This window comes from Cheilinus undulatus, linkage group 19 (assembly GCF_018320785.1).
Source record: "Cheilinus undulatus linkage group 19, ASM1832078v1, whole genome shotgun sequence".
Lineage (NCBI taxonomy): Eukaryota > Metazoa > Chordata > Actinopteri > Labriformes > Labridae > Cheilinus > Cheilinus undulatus.
In genome coordinates, this window is record NC_054883.1 from 34,156,520 (window position 1) to 34,178,737 (window position 22,218).

General features: G+C 40.2%; 1 protein-coding gene across 7 annotated transcripts in view; it reads left to right on the forward strand.

Annotated features, from left to right (window-relative positions):
- rnf152 (ring finger protein 152) overlaps positions 1 to 22,218 on the forward strand; it is a 94,312-nt gene that overhangs the window by 45,929 nt on the left and 26,165 nt on the right. For 3 of the 7 annotated variants that reach the window (XM_041814039.1, XM_041814044.1, XM_041814038.1), the window contains one exon: positions 17,115 to 17,171. The gene's annotated coding sequence lies outside the window, so the exon portion shown is untranslated. Of the gene's footprint in view, positions 1 to 6,002; positions 6,109 to 17,114; positions 17,172 to 22,218 lie in introns of all 7 variants that reach the window. The other 4 variants (XM_041814041.1, XM_041814043.1, XM_041814040.1 and 1 more) reach the window with 2 other exon arrangements.

Sequence of the window (22,218 nt, forward strand, 5' to 3'; positions counted from 1 at the left end):
ATTAAAGCAGCTTCAAAATGGAGAAATTTGTTTGTTGTGTGGCTGTTTCCAAAGTCAGGGAGAGCTTTCATCTTCAACAATGATTTATCTTTTTCCTGCTGCTTTCATTTTTAAATAAATGAACAATACCTCCAGTAAAAACTCCTGTGTGTTCCTCCTGCTTTGATCAGATGTGAACACGATGAAAGTTGTGGCAGAGTTCAGACTCAGAGAAGGTGAAGGGCTTCATGGAGGGAACAATAATCACAGCAGAGATGAAAATATGCCTCTGGAACCAGAGTAAAAACCACCATCACGGCTACCAATGTTTACAAGAGTGGAAGAGATTTATAAAGAAATAGCAGTAGAACTGATGTACATTGTGTTAATAGAGTGATTCTTAGACACCATGATTTCAAATGTTATAGTAAAGATATTTTATCCCAGAGTAGCAGACAGCACTGTTTATTTCAGTTTATCTCAGGAAGACTTTAATTTTGAAGGGTGGAAACAGAAAGCGCCTTGTGCTGAACTGTTGAGGAATGAAGAATGAAGTCTGGTCTGTCTCATTCTGAACTCTGTGCTGCGTTGCATTGCATGATTAGGACCCAGTTCTCTGTATTCTCAATAATTTTGGCCTTCAGTTCCACTGAAATGCTATGTCTAAACTGTAACCCAGCTACCTGCCATTGGCAGCCGCTGTAGCCCCAGTTAATGACTACTGCCATGCTGCTATAATGCTTTTTAACAAGAAGTAAACAATGGTGTACCAATAGCATCGATAGCATCTTGTAAACAGAGTAGTTCAGCACTATCTATCCATCCATTTTCTACATTCAGCATCACGGGGGGCTGGAGCCTTTCCCAGCTGTCATTGGATGAGGGGCAGGGTGCACCCTGGACTGGTTGCAAATCAATCACAGGGCTGACATGTAGACAAAGACAACCAGGCATTCGCATTCACACCTACGGCCAATTTATAGTCGTCAATTAACCTAACGAGCATGTCTTTGGTGGTGGGAGGAAGCCAGAGTACCTGGAGAGAATCCATGCATGCATGGGGAGAACATGCAAACAGAAAGGCCCCTGACCAGGAAGTGAACCAGGAACCTTCTTGCTGTGAGGTGACAGCACTAACCCCTGCATGCACCGGGCAGCCCTTTAGCACTATTCAGAACTAGAAAATGGTAGATTTTTGTAAGGTTATACTTGCATATATCCAGGGCACTGAGTGAGGACATTGAGCACAGGAATGTGGATGCTAACCTGCAAAAAAGTGTTGTTGACATTAACTAAATTCTGCAAACCAACACTGTTTCCTTGGCACTTTCACAACTTTAGACCAGTCAACTGAACCAACTATAATATAATTATTATTATAATTATAATTAGCAGTTAGACAAATTTGAAATCCTCGGAGCTTCTATAATTTTTGCAGTTTGTGCATGATTAGTTGCCCATGGTTGCTTCATCACCATGTATTATATTTCCTTAAAAACTGTCATTTGAAATACTATTGAGCTGGATTATCAGTATAGATAATGACGATGAAGAGTCAGTAACTAATTTTATCAAACATTAGAAAATAATTTTAGTTATTTTTCACGGTTAAGTTGGGGACCTTAGCTGTCTTGAATCACACGTTTCTGATGTATCTTTAAAGATGAAGATGCTTTATTTTGAAATACTTTGCCCTGCACAAACCCAGCTGATGCAACAGTTCTGCCTTTATCATTTCTGATGAAGTGATGGGACACAGACTCGGCTGCCATCTTTGACATCTCTAGAATGAGAGGGTGTTGTTAATTCATAAGTGTGTCTTTTTGAAGTTTGATGTATGTCACTCCTCCTGCAGTCTCAATTGTAGTCTCTGAACACCTCGGGGCTTTTCCTACCTCTGCTGCTGTCAGGTCGGCTGTTGTCCCGGTGATTGAAACATGTCTGACTCTGAATGAAGACACAAATGTCTGATTTATGACCTCGGTGCTACACGGACTCCCCCGCTGTGAAACTCCTCTCCCATCTGCTTCCATTTGAGAAAGTCAAGATATTTTTCCACAGGGGACTCGGTGTATTTCACTTGACATTGACTGGGTAAAAGTGGATTTTTTTCCCATAATGCTCGAGGCTGTTCTGCTCTCTTGCTGAGTTTGCATTGTGCACTTCATTGACTGTCCTCTCTGCCTCCCATTGACTCAGTCTTTTTTTTTTTTTTTTTTTTTTTTTTACTCCCATCTCCTCGGATGTCACTGCCATTGATTAACTCCGCGAGCCTCATCAGAGCTTGTTATCCTGTCAATTTGCTCACCAACTGCTCGAGTCATTAACATTTAGGGTTACTGTGCAAAATGCTCCGCCAGGTGTTACTGTAGCTCATTTCAGCTCAGTGGAGTCGGTGCACACCTGTGCCGCTGTCAGAGAACAGAGTGATGTGTAAATGTGATGGAGAGATGCAGTGCTAACCAAAACACTGTCAAGTCTGTCAGAGATTATTTATTTATTTACCTTTAAACCAAACGGCTCCACAGCCAGTCTCTCTGTTTCAGACTGCATCCTGTTCTCTGCAGCTTTGGAGCATCCACTCTGGCTAAATATTGATGAAATATTCGCATTGAAATCCAAGAAAATCTGGATGCATAAACTCAAAAATCAGCCAACGTGGAGGTAACCCAGGCTGAATAACTGGTAGGTATCATGGTTGAAGATGGTGGGCAGAGAGAGCTGTCACTCAAACCAGCACAGCAACGACCACAGAACAATGAAGTCTTAGTTTGACAAAGTCACCAACAGGTCTGTTATTAAAATGAGAAAACAGAGCCTTGGTCCCACAGGTTTTAATACTTAGAAGCAGACCTGCCCACAGAATTGGCTAGGCCCCTAAAAACCCCAGAGATTGGGCCCTCCCATCAGTGGTTTAATATCAGTGCATGTGTGTTAGACGAGTAGCATTAGTGCTAGCATCCTGGCTAACATTTACCTCATTTTAGAGCTGAAGTGTGTCAAGCTGGTATTTGGTTCTGATGTTCACATTACTTATTCTACCACTGTAAGCCCTTTTCACTGCTGTCGCCACACAATTTACTACTTTTTTTTTTTCAATTGTTGCCTTTCCTAACCTATTTTCACTACTTTTTTAACCCCTTAAGCCTCATATTTTTTGCTACTGTTGCAACTTTTCACCCTATCTTCACTCATTTTTGCTACTTTCTGCCTGACACCTTTTGATATAGTTCATCCATTTTTCCCGCTGTTCACAATCTTTTAGCACAAATTTGACACTTTTTTGCCTCTCTTAATCCATTTAGCCAATTTTATCCCATTTTTTTCCTTTGAATCAATTTTTGCCAATTTTGAAATAACTTTTTGCCACTTTTTGCCCACTTTTCTTCTTTTTGCATATATTTGACCATTTTTTTTTGCCTTTCTTAATCCCTCTTTTGCCAATTTTGAAATAATTTTTGCTTCTTTAAAGCCACTTTTTTGCCTCCTTTGACACTTTTTGACAAAGTTTATCCACTTTCAACTGCTTTTTACAGTCTTTTAGCACATATTGAACCCCTTTTACCTTTCTTATTCAAGTTTGGCAAAGTTTATCCTAATTTCTCTGTCTTTGAATCAATTTTTGCCACTCAAAGATTTAAGATTTATCTACTGTTATTCCAAAACATGATGCACAGGAGGAGAAACGAAACAGTTACTGTTACTGTTATGCATCTGCATAACTAGGATAAAAACTAGGTAATAAACAGATTAAAAACATAATAAAAAAAGGAGAACAAAGAGTTCAGATATATACACTTTTGGTCAGTTTTTCCACTTTTTGCCATTTTGTGGCACCTTTTGTTGCATTTTTGCTACTTTTAAATTGTTTTTTCATAATCTTTGAGCAAATTTTACCTTATTTGCCTTTCTTAATCAAGTTTGGCCACTGTTATCCCATTGTCCCAACCTTTAATCCATTTTTGCCACTTTTCATCAATTTGCCACTTTTTACCCATTTTTGACATCTTCTGATGTATTTTTTTGCCACTTTTTAACCACTTTTCACAATCTTTAGTTCATTATTGACCCTTTTTACCTTTGTAAATTAAGTTTGGCCACTGTTATCTCATTTTTCCTTCTGTTGCATTTTTGCCACTTTTCAACTGATTTTCATAACCTTTAGCAAATATTTGACCCTTTTAAACCTTTCTTTATCCATTTATGCCACATGAATCCAATGTTTCTGTCTTTGAACACGTTTGCCATTTTTATCCTATTTTCACCACTCTGCAACCACTTTTCACCACATTTTTCTGCCAATTTTAGCCACTTTTTGCTTTTTCAAAAATCTATTTTAGCATTTGTTTGTTCCCCCCTTAAAGTTATTTCAGCTCCTTGTACTTTATTCTCTGGAATCATAATGTTTGTCCACATCACGGCTCCTATATGAAGTCTGACATTACATTCCTCATTCTTTAGCCCTTTCACATTGTAAACAGCAGAAACAAGAGTAAATCTCTTTGAAGAAAAGCAGTTTACATTTAAAAAGGGCTATATTTTACTACAGCATAAATAGATACATTTTTTATTTTCTATTTTATTATTGTGGTTATTATTCAGGTTAAAATAACATATGGTTATCACAGATTAACATTATAATGGACCGTGATTTTCCTCACCTCCATGGGCCCCCCAGTTTGGCTGGGCCTGAGACATCCCTCTCCCCAGTGAAATTTTCCAATTCTTTCTGGGAGACCCCGAGGTGTTCCACAACTAGACGGGATGTGTTATCCCCCAGTGCATTCTGGATCTACCCTGAAGTTTTCCCCCTGTTGGACGAACCAGGAAGCCTCCAGAGGGAGGCAGCCAGGAGGCATCCTGATCAGATGCCTCAACCACCTCAACCTGCTCCTTCTGATGCAAAAGGCCAGCGGCTCTACTCCCAGCTCCCTCTGGATGTCTGAGATCCTCACCCTATCTCTGAGGCTGAACTCAGCCTTCCTCCTCAGCAATCTCATTTTGACTTCTTGTAACTGTGATCTCATTCTTCTTAGTCTTTACCCAAAGCTCACGACATTAGGTGAAGGAATATGCATACGTGTAATAGGTCAGAATCGACCTCAAGACAACGTCAACGCTAAAATTATACCAAACAGAATATCATAATCACTGAAATTGTCATGGATACGGCTGGATATGTACCTAAAATGCATCTAAAAACCCCTGCCCATCCCCATGTGAGGGCACAAAAATGTCTATTTTTAAAGGTACCCTAAGAGGAAATCTTCAAATGTTATTTTCTTCTGATTCCTGAGGAAAATCAATTTCCAGTGAGAAATAAAAGAAGCTGTAAACAGACAATATTAAAATGTTTTGCTGTGAAATGTGATAATAAATCGATTACTGCCGAGCCCGAACCGATCCGTCACTTAATTCAAGCCAAAATGAATCTTCCCGCTCTTCCTGGCCGTCTTTAACGCTCTGATGTGTTGATTGCTGTTTGGTCTGTATTGAGATTTGCTCTGACAGCTCCTCTAATGAATTCATCTGACACAATAGCTTCGTGTCACAGTGTGTAGGTGGAAGTGTTGGATTAAAACCAAGCTAAGTCTATTTGCATGATATCTGCATTGTTTGGTAACCTCTGCAGGCGGAGGACGGCGTGTCTGTGGAGTTAACGCTAGATGTTTCTTTAATGTTGTCCACCACCTTGATAAAAGCCCTCACTGTCAGCTGCAGCTCTGACGGCTTTGTGGAAACCAATTGCTTTCTCTTTTTTTTTTTTTTTTTTTTTTTTTTTTTAATTCCTGCGGTGTTGAGCGGCAGAATCGGCGCAGAAAGAGAGCATTGTGAAGCTGAACCAATTTCATTAGAGGTTGGCTGAGAGCGTGCAGGAGGCCGTCAGGGATCTCTGCTTGAACACAGGTAGCCTTTCACATGTTTGGCCTCAGGAGACGCTGCTGAAGGTCAGGTGTGTGTGCTCTGAGTGTACAGTATGTGTGTTTTATGCTTGACATTTGTCTTTTTTTGTTCTGCTGCAGGGCTGTGGTATGAGGCGGTGTTTGTGTGAGTGTGGAGGTTCAAAGAGGCAGATGATGCTGCAGGAGAGCGCGGTGTGGAGACGGAGAGAGAGATAATCATGGGTTGGTCAGTGATGGTGTCTGATTGAAGTCTGTGCAGGCTGAAGGGCGTCTCTCAGTTCATACAGACACAGAGACAATAACAGCAGCTTCTCTTCAGGCTCTTCATCTTTTCTGGCTTTTTTTTCCACCCACAGCTCCTCACAATCCTCCCAGTACTCAACACAAAGGATGCGTGTGTATTAAATCCGACATGGAACATACATTTGCTTCCTTTCTTTGTTGATAGAGATGCATAAAGGTATCACCTAATTGCCAAAACATTCCCAAATTTTAATTGAAACATTATCATGCTTAGGCTGAATACCAATGCACCCCTTGCCCTTACCACCTTGCTGTACGCCTGCATTTTGCACATCAGTGTCTAGAGCAGGGGTGTCCATCTCATATTGAGTCCGGGGCCAGATCTGAATTGTGAAAGTCAATCACGGATTCTGAATTTAGGCCTTACCTAAGAGCCTAACAAGGTCAACATTTAAACATAAACTGTCAGCCTCATTTTCACCATTAGTAAAATATGAAAAAATATAAATAACGAAGTTGTCCCTAAGCCACTCCTGTGTTGTCTTAGCTGTGTGCTTAGGGTCATTGTCATGTTGGAAGGTGAACCTTCTTTCCATTCAGCTTTCCTTCAACCCTGACAAGTCTCCCAGTCCCTGGTACTGAGGAACACCCCCACAGCATGATGCTGCCACTCCCATGCTTCACTGTTGGGATGATATTGGGCAGGAGATGAGCGGTGCCTGGTTTCTTCCAGACATAATGATTAGAATTGAGGTTTTTTACAAACTCAAAGAGGGCTTTCATGTATTTTGCACTGAGGAGAGGCTCACTCTGCCATAAAGTCCAGATCTGATGGGGGCAGCAGTGATGGTTGTCCTTCTGAACTTGAAGCCACCTTGTTTGTCATCGTTTGATCAGTTCTGTTAAACTGTGAAGATCACAAAAAGTCAGAATAACCAGTTCTGAAGCAGATGGCAGAGATTTCAAACCATGAAAACCGTCTATAATTAAAGGAACTGTGCGGATCGAGTGGCCCATGAGGTTGTACGTGGATAAAGGCGAAGCCTCAGATGACCTCAGGGTGCTCACAGATCAACGCTCTGATTCCTCGACAACCTCGGGGTAATGAACAACACCTGACACTGCAGCCACACACACACTGACAGACAGTATCCGGCTTTAATCCTGACAAATTGCCAGCACGGCTACTGTAGAGTCCCTTTCTAAAGCCCTTTATCTGCCGTGTCTGCCCATTCAGCTGCACAGAGAAGCTCCCAGATTCATCCTCCGATCCATCTCCTCCCTGCAGGCCCATTATCTTAAGTGAGTGTCGATAGGATGCTCAGAGTCGCTGTCTTTTTTCTTCCTGGTGTACAAATGAGCTGTGGGAGTCATTTCAGAGCAGCACTATGTATGCATATGAGTGGTAACCTCGCTCCTGTGAGTACTGATGAATAACCAGCCTTGGTAATCTGCTGCAAACTTCCCTTTTTATCCGTGTTTATGACTGTGTCAGAGTGTTTCAGAGCTGCAGGGCTTTGATGTCGGCGCCTCTGTTGTCGTCCCTCATGTTGTTACAGCATCACAGGGTCCCGCTCAGCTGTCAGACTCACCAACGCCACGCTGCCTTTAAAGAGAGTCAGCACGCCAGCCAGGGATGAGCATGTAGGAATATCAAAGCTGGTTTATTTGGCAGCACGTGGGGACATTTGTGGAGGAAAAACTAAATATTAAAGCATGTCCTAAATGTGAGAATTATCAAGCCAAGGCTCACTCAAAGAGAATTTATCCTCTTTTCATTTAATTTATAAAAAGTTCAAAGCTGATTCACAGCCTCCAAACATCATAAAAGACTTGGATTTGACTTTGAGAAGGAGCTAAATACAGATGTGGTGGTGGGTTTGTTTGTGCAGAATCTGATGAAACATATGGAGAGAATAATCACACCTACAGCTCCATGCCTTTTCTCTGAACCAATGTGGAAAACTCGATTAGATTTGGTTGGCTTAGAGCGTTAATTGGATCTAAACTGATTCAAGTCACTCAGTCTCAATCTGGAGTCTTGTGTTGGTGGATTTAAAGTAAATAGATGTTTTTTTCGGCATACTTCATTTGCAATTTAATTCAAAGTGACTTTAGAGTTTGTTACCCTACTCCAAGGCACTTTATGGAAGGAGATGGACAAGATTACAAACTCATTCTTGATATTAAATTGCCTTTTTATGACTGTGGCAATGATAGCAGAGGCCAGAGGTGTTATGTTTTTAGGTTGTCTGTTTGCCTGTCTGGGGCGTTCTTGTGGACAGGATATCTCAAGAACACTTTGAAAGGTTTTCTTCAGATTTTGCATGGATGTCCCTATTGACCCTGGTATGAACTGAATAGATTTTGAAGGTCAGAGGCCAAAGTTAAAGAGGGCCTCATACTCATCCGTCACTATCCAGGCTATTATTCGACCATGATTTCTAAAGAACACTTGAGGGTTTCCTTCAAACTTTGCACAGATATTCATTATAAATCACGAATGAACTGATTTTGGAGGTCATAGGTGAAGGTCATGTGGAAGGCTCATGTGCACCCTTTGCTCGTGATTGCAATACCTCAGTCACACTTGGAGGGATTTTCTTCAAACTTTGCACAATCTTCCACAAAGATTTAAGGGTGAAACCATAAGATTTTGGAGGTCAAAGGTAGAAGTCATCAGGCCTTTGCTTACATCTGTACCACAGAAAACACCCCAGCCCTTCTTCTTGACCCACTGCTGTACTTAGACTGTCCTGTAATTGGAAACTTTGCAGAGTCTAAAGTTGGTTGAGACAAGCTGCCATGTGACTATCAGTTTTAATTTGGCAACTAAAACTATGAGTAAAAATGTTCATTGACACCCTTCTTTTTCCATGACAAAAACTAGACTAAGACTAACAAAAGTAGATCTGTGGTGGCTCAAACTGACAAAAACTAAGTTTAGTTTTTGTCAAGATGACCAAAACTAGACTAAAATATAATTTAATTTTCAGCGGACATTCAAAATCTGTGATATTTCTCCACTGTGGGTAAATCTGTCAAAAAACAATGTAGCTGTGGCTATTTTGCCTCTCAGCTGTAGACTAAAATGTTTTGATTTTTCGTCGACTAAAACTGGACTAAAACTAAAAAGGACAGAAATGACTAAAATGTGACTAAAACTAAACTGCATTCCATTTAAAGACTAAAACTAAGACTAAAATGAAAAGTAGCTGCCAAAATTAACACTCTTGACTAGTCCTTACCTGTTGATATAAAAACCTTCTTTATGTGTTAACCCTATAAAGCCAATTGTGAATTTTCTGGCTGTTAGTTGAGATGTCAGGCTCTAAAGGGTTAAACATGGTCACTCATAAACTTGTGACACCAGTGTTTAAATGAGACAAAAGATGGATTTCTATTATCTGTTCAAATTGGTTTGCTGCCTTGTGGATCAGCAGTCAGTACCTTCAGTTGTACTGTTTTTTAAAAATACATTGATGAAATATGATTTGAGCTTGGGTTTTGATTTGTTCCTCGGATACTTTGAATTGATTAACGTCTGAAACCAATTTTCTCATATAATATCAGAAGAGACACAGGTTAAAAAAGTTTTGAACCATAAGTTGTAGCCACTTACTTTTTTCCCCTCACGAAGCCCTTAATTTCACTTTTCTAATTATGTTATCCACGCCTTCATAGCCCTTATGGTAGCATTTCTAGCGAGACTTGAACTTGGATGACTCCGGGGCATTTAAAGATTAAATCCACACCAGATACCACGTATTATTTCAAAAGCAAACCATTAAAGCATTCACTACGGGCAAAAAGGAATATGTTTCTTAGCTAGATTTAAGAATTTATTTTGACATTTTCTAGGGTTGTTCTGATTCTGATACCAGTATCGTAAATATGTCCGATACTGCTTAAAATGCAGGTATTTTATCGGCCAGTACACGAGTTTATACACCGATCCGATACTGTTTGGTTTAACTTTATATTTTGCTTTGTTTAGACATGCTAAATGTTCACGCTACAATAGCAAATCAATTCTCCTTTGCTGCTGGAAAGCACTGCATGCACGGGCTACTGTTGTAGAGCACCAAAGAAGAACCAAAAGACCCACTGCAGCAGCAAAGAATGGAGGCTGCGTGACTTTTTTTTCTCTGAATGTGATCTTTAAAACGCCTTCCAGACCGGCGCTGCCGTGCACAACAAAAGTGACGTTTATCAAAAGTTAAAAACTTTTGAACCATAAATCGTTGCCTCTTACTTGTTTTTCCTCTGTTGTGCCTTCCCATTGACGCTATTGATGCCTTTGAATCCTGTCTGCAGAATTTTCAGCGAACCTGGAACTCATGTGATTTCTGTGGACTTAGATGATTAAATCCACACCAGTAAACCCGATATTGAATGTCCTTTTTAATCAATTTTAATTGAATTATGATCTTTTTTTACTGCTTGCTCCAATGCTGACTCAAATGCTAACTGGCATATTGTTTTCCCTGTATTCCTTGTTTTCCTGCATTTCTTTGTATTGGGAAGGAAAGAATGGTATTGGAACATTGCCAATATTTTCTGCTATTTTTCAAGCTCAATTTGCTCTGGGATTGACCGATGTGTCTGATTGGGTTGTTGAACCTTACATTTACTTTAAATATTCCCTGACTCCCACTGTTGGGTTGTCTGAACAGAGACTGTGAGATTCCTTGTGTAGAAATGTAAATTAGCATGAAGCTGCTGGCACCTGTAGTATCAGTATGTGGTCTGTCCTGATGGATTCGTCTCGGTTCGTCAGAGAAGGAGGACCTGACCCGTGACTCACCAGTGACTTGCCAATCAGAGTATCGACCCGTTTGTGTTTTTTCTCTCCAGCCTGAGGCGTCCACGCTGACATCAGTCTGGGTGAAATATTCCTCTCCTTGGCTGCTCGTCAAACGTGTCCTCACCCTCCGAGCTGTCTGTCTTACTAAAAGAGATGAGCAGAGGGGGAGGGAGAGGGGGAGGACGGGTGTGAAAATAGCCGATGGAAGACATCACGGCCATTTCTCAAATCAGGAGTGTAGTAGCAGGTGGCCTGGCAGCAGGAAGCCTCTCTTGGCTCTGCAGTTTACAGCAAATACAGTAAATCTCTTGCTTACTCTGCAGTAGTTTACAGCCTTTTTTTTATTAAAACAGCAACTTAGTCCTTCATTTGCTCCATTTAGAGTTCTTTTAATGCCTATTTAACAGCCCAAGCAGCCTCTTTTTGTCCTTCTGATGACTCTACAGCTGTTACTTAATAATTTCTTCTATCTATACTGCTGTTTCCCAAAGTCGTCCTTGTTTTTAGGATTCAATTTGTACTTGAAACAGAAGGATTAAATAGTCTTAATTGGTTTGTACTTTAAAGGGTTCAGGATTATAATAAAAATTCACTCAAATGCAGGAGTGATTAGAAAGTCTCTAAGGACATTAGAGTAAGAATAGGTTAATACTTACAGCTAAAGAGGACAATGATTGATAATTATAGAGCAGTGATACCATTACTTTCTGTGAGATAAAGGCACATACCGTCATTCTTTTTTGGACCAATAATCACCAATGTCCTAGATGAGTCTGAACTGAGGTTGACTTTATTCGACTATGCTTGATTTAAACAAGTTATATTGAAAGTTCAAGGAGTAATCTGACGTGTTTGAAATCAAAGTTTCAGTCCATTAAAACTAAAATTGACTGCAGCAGTCTCCAGAGAAGGGTCTAACGGGGTCTTCTGTTTCCGAGTTGTCTTTCTGGCTCTTTTCATCCGTCCAGATTGACATATTTAGGAATTTTGCAGAGCAGAGAAGAAACAGAAGATGAGTTTGAGTTCTTGTTAGATGTTTCCAGGGAGACCAGGAAAACAAAACAAGCTGTTGTTGTTTTTGATGTGAAACAGAGAGCCCTGGAGCAAGTGTTAAAGTTGAACTCATTTGCACTCAAAGGGAATGGAACAAATAATATAAATATTGATGGATAGAACTGAAGATGGAGGGAGCAATGCTTGGAAGACTACATGGATGGATGGAGTGATTCATGGATTAAAAGATGGATCAACAGATGAATGAATGGATTGAAAGACTGGCTAAATAAATGAATGGATGGATTATTTAGACTGGAAGATACAACATCAAATAGATGGATGGATGAGTATAAGGCTACAGGGTTTTATTGATGATAGAAAGGTGGATGACTGATCAACAAAAGAGGGAAAGAAAGATTGATAGATGCCTGGATAGTACTACTGTAGATGACAAGGTAGACCGATGGATGGATTTTTAATAGGATGGACTAGATGGTTGACTTTATGGGTGTAAGGACAATGGATGGTCAGATAACCTCACTGATAGAAAGATGGATGGATGACATGGTTGATGTATGGTTCAAAAGATAGATGATTGAAAGATGAAAATAACTATTTAAAGATAGCTGGATGCCTAGATGAATGTACTGTAGAAGACAAGGTAGACTGATGGATTGATGATTCTATCAATAACTGAATGGATGGATGGTTGCATAAATGGATTGATGGTTCTATTAATAGATGGATGCATGTAAGGATGGACGGATGCATCGTTCTATGGATGGATGGATGGATAGTCCTATGAATGGATGGATGGATGGTTCTATGGATGGATGTATGGATGGTTTTATGAATGGAGGGATGGATTCTTCTATGAATTGATGGATAGAAGAATGGTTCTAAAAATGGATGGATGGATGGAGGTTGGAAGGATGCTTCTACAAATGGATGGATTGTTTTTTGAATGGATGGATGGAAGAATGCATGGATTGATGGTTCTATAGATGAATGGATGGATGCATAAATTGATGGATGATTATATTGATGGATGGATAGTCCTATGAATGGATGGATGGTGCTATTAATAAATAGCACATCCTATGAACTGATGGTCCTATGGACCATGGATGGATGGTCCTATGAACTGATGGATGGATGGTTCTATGGATGGATGGTTCTATGGATAGATAGATGGATGGATAGATGGATGGTAGAATGGTTCTATACGTGGATGGATGGATGGTTCTATGGATGGATGGATGGATGGATGGTTCTATGGATAGATGGATGGATAGATGGGTAGATGGATGGATGGATGGTAGAATGGTTCTGTAAGTGGATGGATGGATGGTTCTATAGATGGATTGATACATGGATGATGGCAAGATGGTTCTATGAATGGATGGATGTTTGTTTCCACGAATGAATGGATGGATTGTTTAATGGATGGAACGATGGTTCGATGGATGGATAAATGCATGGATTGATGGATGGTTCAATAAATAAATGGATGTTTCTATGGATAGTTGAATGGACTCCATGGTTGATTTATTGAAATCTAAACCTGATAAACACAGAGTATGGATATGCCAAGAAAAGGAAAAAACAACTCTCTATTAAATGTAATTAAAGGAATATTTAGACAATACCTTTGGAGTATAGTTGCAAAAATATACTGTAGATATAACAAATAAAGAGGACAAACATACGCAGTGACTAAAATCTGGACTAGACATGCAAACAAAAGCTGTTTAACAGTTATGTTTACAGATATTGGGAGTAAATAAATCCCCCACTGTCTGATTAAAGCATAATCCACTTCTATCCAATCCTCACCCTGTAAACCAAATTAAATTATGGGACAGTTTCATATTAACAGCCCTATAAACCATCCTTTATATGCTCAGATTGACTTTTTACTGCTCATTCTGCTCATATTAATCATCCTTTGTGCTCGTCCAGTGTGCAGAGATAAAGAAGAGCTTTCATCCCACTAATGCTGCTGATCTTGGATCTGATAGTCAGCAGGCTAATTGTTGACTGGGAGTCTCTGTAATGACTGCAGGCCCTCTGTTTACACGTCCTGGATTACTGTCATTGATGCAGGATGCTGCGTGTTCTTGTAGCTGCTCTGCATTTCTAAGGTTTGGTTTCAAATGTGATTAGTGTTTGGCAGGAAGACTCAGTGGAGTGATTTTCAGCTCAGTATCCTCAGGCAAAAGCATCAAAACACTTCAGCTTTGTGGTAGTACTTGAACTTCATCAAATCCTTAATATTCCCATGGTTGATTAGCATCTCCATAATTAATGGCATTAAATGGAGAGTCGGAGTTCTGCATGTTTAGAAGGTTTTTGATGCAATCAGAGATAACGGGGAGAGTGTCAGTCCAAAAGGAAAATAACTCATAATGGAAATGTGGGGTTTAAATGGGGATATGAATGCATAAGGTTAAAGCAGCATGCACAAAAGTGGTGTTTGGTAAAGGGTATTATCAGATATTTTCTGGTACCCCGATTTTACCCATTTTCATTTAACTAATGTCTGTCATCAGGGCAATCCATGTTGCAAAGCTTCAAGTTGGCCCACTTGTACGTGGTCAGATAATGACTGAACTGAAAAGGCATCATCTGAGAAGAACAAAAGCTGTTACTACAGGCATGGTTTAGGTCACTGGTTCCCAGACTTTTTTGGGACTCCATTGTCCTCACAGAGGACAATGGAGCCCTTCTTTTTTCTTCTTCTGCATGGATTTGCAAATGTGCAAACCACCAACTGTATCGGACTGTGTGCATATGCAAGGTGCGTAGCCATTCATAAAAATAAAGCAGACCAGCGGGGTAGAGGGGAGGGCGGAGCAATCAGGCACAGGCATTCTGTAAAATAGCAATAATAACAGACATGGTTTTATGAAGCTCAGTGTTAGTTTATGCAGGACACTGTAGAAATATGCCCAGCTGTGATCAGCTGATGGCAAACTGTTCTAAACGATTGCCTCCCAGATCCCCCAGCCAATCACAGCTCTTTCTCCCAAAACTGCAGTGTATTAAAATATGATTATTTCACAGCAATCTCTGCTTGTATTAATGCTGATGCACCATGCTGCTGCTGGCAAAGCTTCACCTCCTCCACCCCAGCCTCCTCCTTTATAGCATAAAGCTTGTCGCACCCTCATATTCAGAGTCATGCTACTATGGATTAATTGCTTTGGAACAAAGTTTATTTTTTTGAGTGTACATTGTTATAAATGCATCCATCCATATGGGGGTTTCTAGCCATGCACTCCCTGGAAGTCAAAGCATGCTGCTTGACAAACCCAGGGAGCATCTTTTGAGTAGAGCCTTCTCTGCCGAGTAAAACTTGGTCCATTTTGCAATAAAATGGTAAAATGTATGATGGGAGTTTTCCTGACTGAAATAAAGTAAACTGCTTTATAACATTTAGATGCTTTTAACAAGACCCAGCCCGTGCAACAAACCACAACACTGTGGAAATGTACGTATTATTGCTGCAGCAGTAGTGAAACTGTTTTGGCATAGCACAGTTTTTGTCTGGTTTTGTTTAATTTGAATAAAGCCTGACTAATTTTGATTTCTGGATTGTTTGAATGCTTTGTTTTGGTTTGGAAGGGTGCATTTTGTTTTAAATGCATAATAAATTTATCCATATAAACCAGAAAGCTCATTCCCTCATACACAAGGCCGCCCATGGGGGGGTAAAGGTGAGAGCTTTCTGGGGCCATGCTAAATGGGGGGGGGGAGCGGAATGGGAGAAAAGTGGCAAAACAGGGCAGGAAGCTGAAAAAAGGGTAAAAAATAGGGATGGGTATCACTAGTGACCCCCACATTACGATATTATCAAGATACTTGGGTCATGATTCGTTATTATTGTGATTTTAAACATTTTGCAAGACAGTATTGTGATATCATATATTCCAATCCATTCCATTTTTTCAGCTGTTAAGCTGATTTAGCATCAGCCTTATGTTTTTCGATTATCATAGACTTCAGTTTATTTTAACAATTTGAGACAATATGATATATCACCAGACAAAATATCGCGATACTACGCTGTATCGATTTTTTTCTCCCACCCCTAGTAAAAAGCGGTCAAAATGGACATAAAGTGGCAGAAAATAACGACAAGTGGTGAAAAGAAGTGGCAACAATGGAGAAAAAGTGGCAAAATAGTAGCAAAAATTGGGATAAATGTGCCAAATAACTGGCAAAAATGGACTAAAAGTGGCAAAGGGGGCAACAAACAGCATAGATAGTTAAATGTAGCTATAAAATGTAGCAAAAATGGTCTGAAAAAGTGGTGAAAAGGGTTAAAAAGTTAACCTTGTAAAGCAGATGGATACATTTGTTTCCTTGTTTCTCACTGGCGAATCCATCTTGCAAAGCTACTGTCTGAACCGTTTGGGCCCGGTTAGAAAGTGACAGGACCAATCAGCTACGAGTACTCTCAGGCGTGGCAGAGTCGTGACGTAAGCAAGCAGCAACAAGAGACCGGTGCAATTATGGCGGAAGAGCTTTGCGTGGATGCTGCTAAAGCACCAGTTTTATCAGTACTTGACGACATTTCTTCGTTAAAAGAAGAACAAAGAACAGCAGTGAGTTGTTTTCTTTTCAAAAACGACAAAAGTCATGTACTGTCATGTCTATAGTCGCCATGGTTCGGTTATTCCTCAGTAGCTGCGCACCTGTACTTCATTCGCGGCTACATCACGTTTTGTTGCTCTGATTGGCCTGTAAATCCATCTGGCGTGTCAGGTTATTAAAAAAGTAGCACAGATCAATAATTTCAACATCAGAACCCAGTAATAGTTTGATACACTTTCAGGTCCAAAATGAGGTAACCATTAGCCTACTCTGGTTTTTTTCAGGCGCTCAGTCACTTATGTGGGCAGGCCTGCTCATACATGGCCCATGTACTGACATTTTGAGTAACTAATGTAAAAAATGTTGCACACTGTCATTATCAGCTTACACAAACACGTAATCTGACCCAAAAGCAAACACCTTGTAGGAGTGTCTGCCTGACCTGCTCTGAATTCCTCCAGAGAAACAGGTTTAAAGACTCTTTTACTGCCTCAGGTCTCCATTAAATGTTAGTTCAGAGTGAAAAACAGCTCTGTTTGTTCACAGTCCTTGTTGACACGTTGTTTCTTCATGTTTTCTCTCTAAAGGCTGGACACTGCTGTGCAGAGACTGATTGGACCAAGCTGGATTCTGTTCCTCTATAGGTGAGTAATAATTGTGCTGCATCCTCTCTGTCTCATCAAGATCACTTTAACATGCAGGGTTATTTCTCGAATAAGGTTAACACTTAAAATATGCTCATGTCTAAGTAGATGCTACTAAAATAAGACTTGAGAAATTAAGATGTCAGGATGTGTGACAAACTCAGAAATAGGCGGTTCATCAAAAACACATGCCTTAAGGGCGGCTTATCTGTTGTTTCCTGGGGCGTACTCCTGATTCTCTCCGCCTGACATCTTCCTCTCCCTCCTTAAATCACACACAGAGGTGTGTTAGTGTGTGGGAGAGATTGTTTTGTGGAGTAGAAGATGTCGTCTGCCTCATTTGTTTGGGATTGCCTGTAATTAAGATGTCAAAGTGCCAGCTGAAGACACGGAGGTGTTAGCGGTGACAGGCTGACATGAAACAGTTCCAGGGTATCTCTAAAAATGAACCCTGCCGTCGTCTCGTCACTCTTTCCACCTCCGGTCTTTTTCCCCGAGAACCTGCGAGCAAGGTTGTGACAAAACAGTCGCTGTATGACGGCGCCTGTCCCCTCGCAGCGTTCATCGTCTCCAGCTTGAGCTCCAGATTGAGCGAGCGACTCTTGAAAGCGTTCGCTGGAGGCGTAGCCGTGAGACGGGGTGAAGGTTGAACAGAGGATAGAGCATGTGATGAATGTGTAATCGTCTGTTTTTCAGCGTGTTTTTGCTGCTTTTTCCCCGAATGTTTACCTGCTGAGCTTCTAAAAACTCAAGCTGGGTCTTTTCTTCATTGCATAAATTCATGCACACGTATCTGCACACACTCTCCCGCTGTGCTGCTCGTTGATGTGCGAATGATCTCATCCTCAGTCGGAGAAACATGGGTCGGGGTGCGTTTGCTACCTGCTGCGTCGCTCCACTCGCTGATAGAGTTGAGCAGCTGCAGAAAAAGCCTGATTTAAAACCTGCCTTCTCAGGTGCAGCCTTAGAGTGAGTTTTATTTACCAGTTCTAAAAAGCACAAAGTCAGACGCCCACACGGATTCAGCCAAGCAGGGAAAAATGAGAGAAAACACATCTTAACTCGATGCTTCTTAGAGCTGTCTCGTCTGCAGAAACAGAGCCCCGAGGCCTGTCCTTAGCAGTAAATTTTATCACCCTCTCTGTGGTGAACTCTCTTATTTAATAAGTGAATCAAAGTGTGTAGATATACTCCATTTGAAAGAAGGAGAGCCTGTTTCACAAAATGATGTCTGGCATGAGAGGAAAAGGCACATTAAGGCCTGCAGTGAAAATAATGAGTCATCTAAAGACCTCTTTCACTCTTCATCTTTGTTTTGAGCTGAAAACGGACTCAGAAAGTCGACGCTTACTTTTTAAAGAATCCTCATTTCCATAGTTTTCCGATTGGCTTAATTAAAAGTGTCAGTGTTGTTTGAAGTTTAGGGCAGAGCCGCGGTGCATCGCCTTTATCTCAGGTCTCCAGGATCTTCATTTGAATCTGAAGATGCAGATCGAGCCTAGGGCAGCAGAAATCACAGCGTTCACCTCTTTCATCTGCTCTGAAAATCGCACATTTTCTCCGTGTAGAGATGCCTTTCATCAAAGAGTGGAGAGGGACGGTGATTTGTTTTGCTGATGAGAGTTTTTGCACTCTGTGTGACCTCGGTGAGGATTGATGGTCTAATGTGCGAGAAACAGCGATAATTCTCCCACATGCATGCAGGTATGAGGTTTATGAACTACGCTCATGGATGGTAATCTTCTAAAGTGACAGAGTGACTCTAAAGACGGGAAAGAGAAATATTTTTAATTAGACACTTTATCTGATGTTTATGCTGAAACTGTAAGAGCGTAAAGTCTGCATATAAATATGAAAGCTTTTATCTTTGTAAATGCAAAAGAAGATTCATCACCCCGTCTACAAAAACACCTTTTCCGTCAGTTTTTTTTTCTCTCTGACCCTTTAGAGACATTTAAGGCCATTCATCCTTAATTTGACTAAATGACTAAGCTACATAAAACCTGACATTTGTTCCTAAGGACAAAAAATGTCCCATTAAAAAATGCCATTTTTGATTCTACATTTATCTTTACATAAACTATTGCATTCCTTTATATAAAGATTTCATTTTGAACCACTAGTTAGCAATTTTTCATTTTTATATTTGTCCACCAGATGGCACTACTTTTTTCCTTTTCAAAGCATGTCGCAAAATTTCACACTTTTAACTGTTTTCTGCATTGCTACTGAAATAAGTGTGAGCCGCTATAGATGTTGGATAATGGTGTGTGTGTGTGTGTATTTTATTTTTATGATTTTCTTCTATTAAAAACAGTGGAGTTGTGTAAGCATACTGGCCTTTAAAGGGTTAAAATCCCCAAAGTATAAATAATATTTGATGTATATTTCAGGCTGAAGTAGTTTTAAATATCTACTCATTTAAATTGAAAATGTATATATATATATATATTAATTTTACAGCTGATTTCAGGAAGCAGGCATTTTCTTTGTTTTTAGGCGTTTGAGGTTTTTTTTTTTTTTTCTAACACTGTAGAAAAAATAATGATGCATCAAAATCAATGTTGCTGCCAGTATTGACCCAGCTCTGGCCCTGAACATAATAATAATAATAATAATAATAATAATAATAATAATAATAATAATAATCAAATACTCCTTGAAATACAATTTATGTAAATGTTTTTTATTAAAAAATATGGAGTTATGTAAACATTCTAGCCTTTAAAGGGTTCAGTGCCTGAAAATATAAATAATTTTTGAAATGCATATTTCAGCCTTAAGTAGTTTTGACAGTCTGGCTTGTTTAAAGTTGAAAAAAAATACCAATATATTACTTTTACAGCAGTTTTTGAGAAGCAGACATATTTTGTCCTTAGAAACAAATGCATTAGGATATTAAAGGACCTCTTAAGGGTTAAAACAACTCTCTTCTCAGGTCATCTCAAAGTCTTTTGTTTATTGTATAGTCTCTCAAATTTGTTCTAGGCAGATCTACTTGCGCACATTTCCACATGGACTGGAATTTATACGGAGAATTACGTGAAGATGTTCGTGGGCACAGTTTTATAAATCTGAATAATTTCCAAGGCTCTGGCATATGTACACTTTAAGTCTGGATTCTACTGTTTTATAAATGAGACCCCAGAACTTTTAGGCAAGTTTGGGCATAAATTGGGGATGAAGTTAGGCCTGCAATGGTGAATAAGCCCACCTGAGGGCACCATCAGGTGGGATGCCTGTCTCCCTCTCTTACCAGGCTATGCATGGTGAAAACCATAAGCGCTAGCTACAGACAAATATGAGAAGAGAACAAACATCATGTGGTGTTGGAGAGGAGGGTGTTTGCTCTTTCTGCTTTGAAAGTTGGCAACAGCGAGTGTTTTGACTGGCCATATGTGTGTTGGTTGGTAGTGCAACTTTGAAAAAATCGGCCACAGTTTGAAAATTATTTTCCGCAATTTGAAATTATGTTGCTGATGTGGAAGCTTGCATTGACTTACTGCAGGTTTGAAAAATAAACATTTAGTGCAAACTATTTGCATGGAAAAATGGCTTCTGGTGTGCAAGGACCTTTAATCATCTGGCTTTGCATGCAAACTTCTGCAAGTACACTGCTATACGCCAACAAGTGTAGAGAAACAGAAACAGTGCACATGCTACTTCAACAAAAAGGTAAAGAGCAGCTCAGCATTTGTTTCACTGGACGTGTATTGTGATTTGAACATTCTTTAAAAACTACTGAAGGTGATGCCAGACAGACTTTCTATTTGACTGTAGGTTTGAAAAGTGAGCCAGTTTTGGTTTGCTTCTAGCAACAACAAAAGGTGGGAGGTTTGCTTAGTTTTGGTTACTCGACTGACATCCTGTATCCTTTAATTTGACATCACAGTTGCAGTAGTTAAATAAAAGCTATAGTTCCAAAAAGACCTTGAAGAATGAGAGGAATCCTAGTGATGCAGAGCTCAAAGGGTTAATCACTTTTAGACACTTGAAAAAGCATCCAGACTCCTAATACCACCTTAAACTTTTTAAATTGTGTAGGCTAAATAAGGTCTCTGGGTAAAAGAAGCTGTGAGTGTGTAATGTGTGTGTTTGAGAACACTCTGACCAGAGCGGAAATTCAATCAGTGCTGCCTCTCTTTGCTATTTCCCCTTGTGAATTCGCTCTTAAGTCGGGAAAAGGTCCTTTCTAGTCAAATATTGGCTTTAGAGAATGAAACCCTGTACCTGGAGAGTTGGACTGGATGAACATGACTGTCCTCCGCTCACCTCTTCTTCTTCTTCCTTCTGCGGTTTGGGCGGCATCCCAGTGGTGCAGGCGTCGATGTCACGCTCGGCTGGATGTGTGGGGTCGAGCTCATCGAACAGCTCTGACGCTTGCTGGCTCCTCAGGCTGGAAATTGCCATAATGTGTCCTGCAGTGGTCGGCTGCACAGGCCTCTATCAGAGGCTCCATCTGTGCTGAGACCACACAAACACAGTCAATCATTGGTCCTACTCTGGTGAATACACACAAAACTCAATTACTACAATACAAAAAGAAAAGCACTCTGCTTTATCAGACAACATAGTCTCTGCTAAAGAACACAAATCACAGAATGATTTTTATGGAGCTTTCTTAATGCACATTATTGTCTTCAATCTAATATCACTGGAGACTTCCTGTTCCTTTAACTGAAACCAAAATAGCCTTAAAAACATTGTCAGAGGAAAAATAGGCTGTTGTGGATGAAGAGGATGTCCACAGACTTTTACCACAAAGTAAAAGTCAAAATCAGAAAAGGAGTGGAACTGCTGGAAAAGCTGGGAAGCACAGTGCATTCAGAAAGTAATCAGACCCCCTTCACTTTTTGGATTTTTCTGTTGCACTCTGATGATACAATTGAAAAACCCCTCTATAAAGAAGGCCTCACAGCTGACAATGCATATCAGAGCAAGACCAAGCAAAGGAACAGGTCACAGGTCAAAGCAAATGCCTGCAGAGTTCAGAGACAGGATTGTTAGAAAGGCGCGGATCTGTAACCTGACACACCAGTTGGATTTG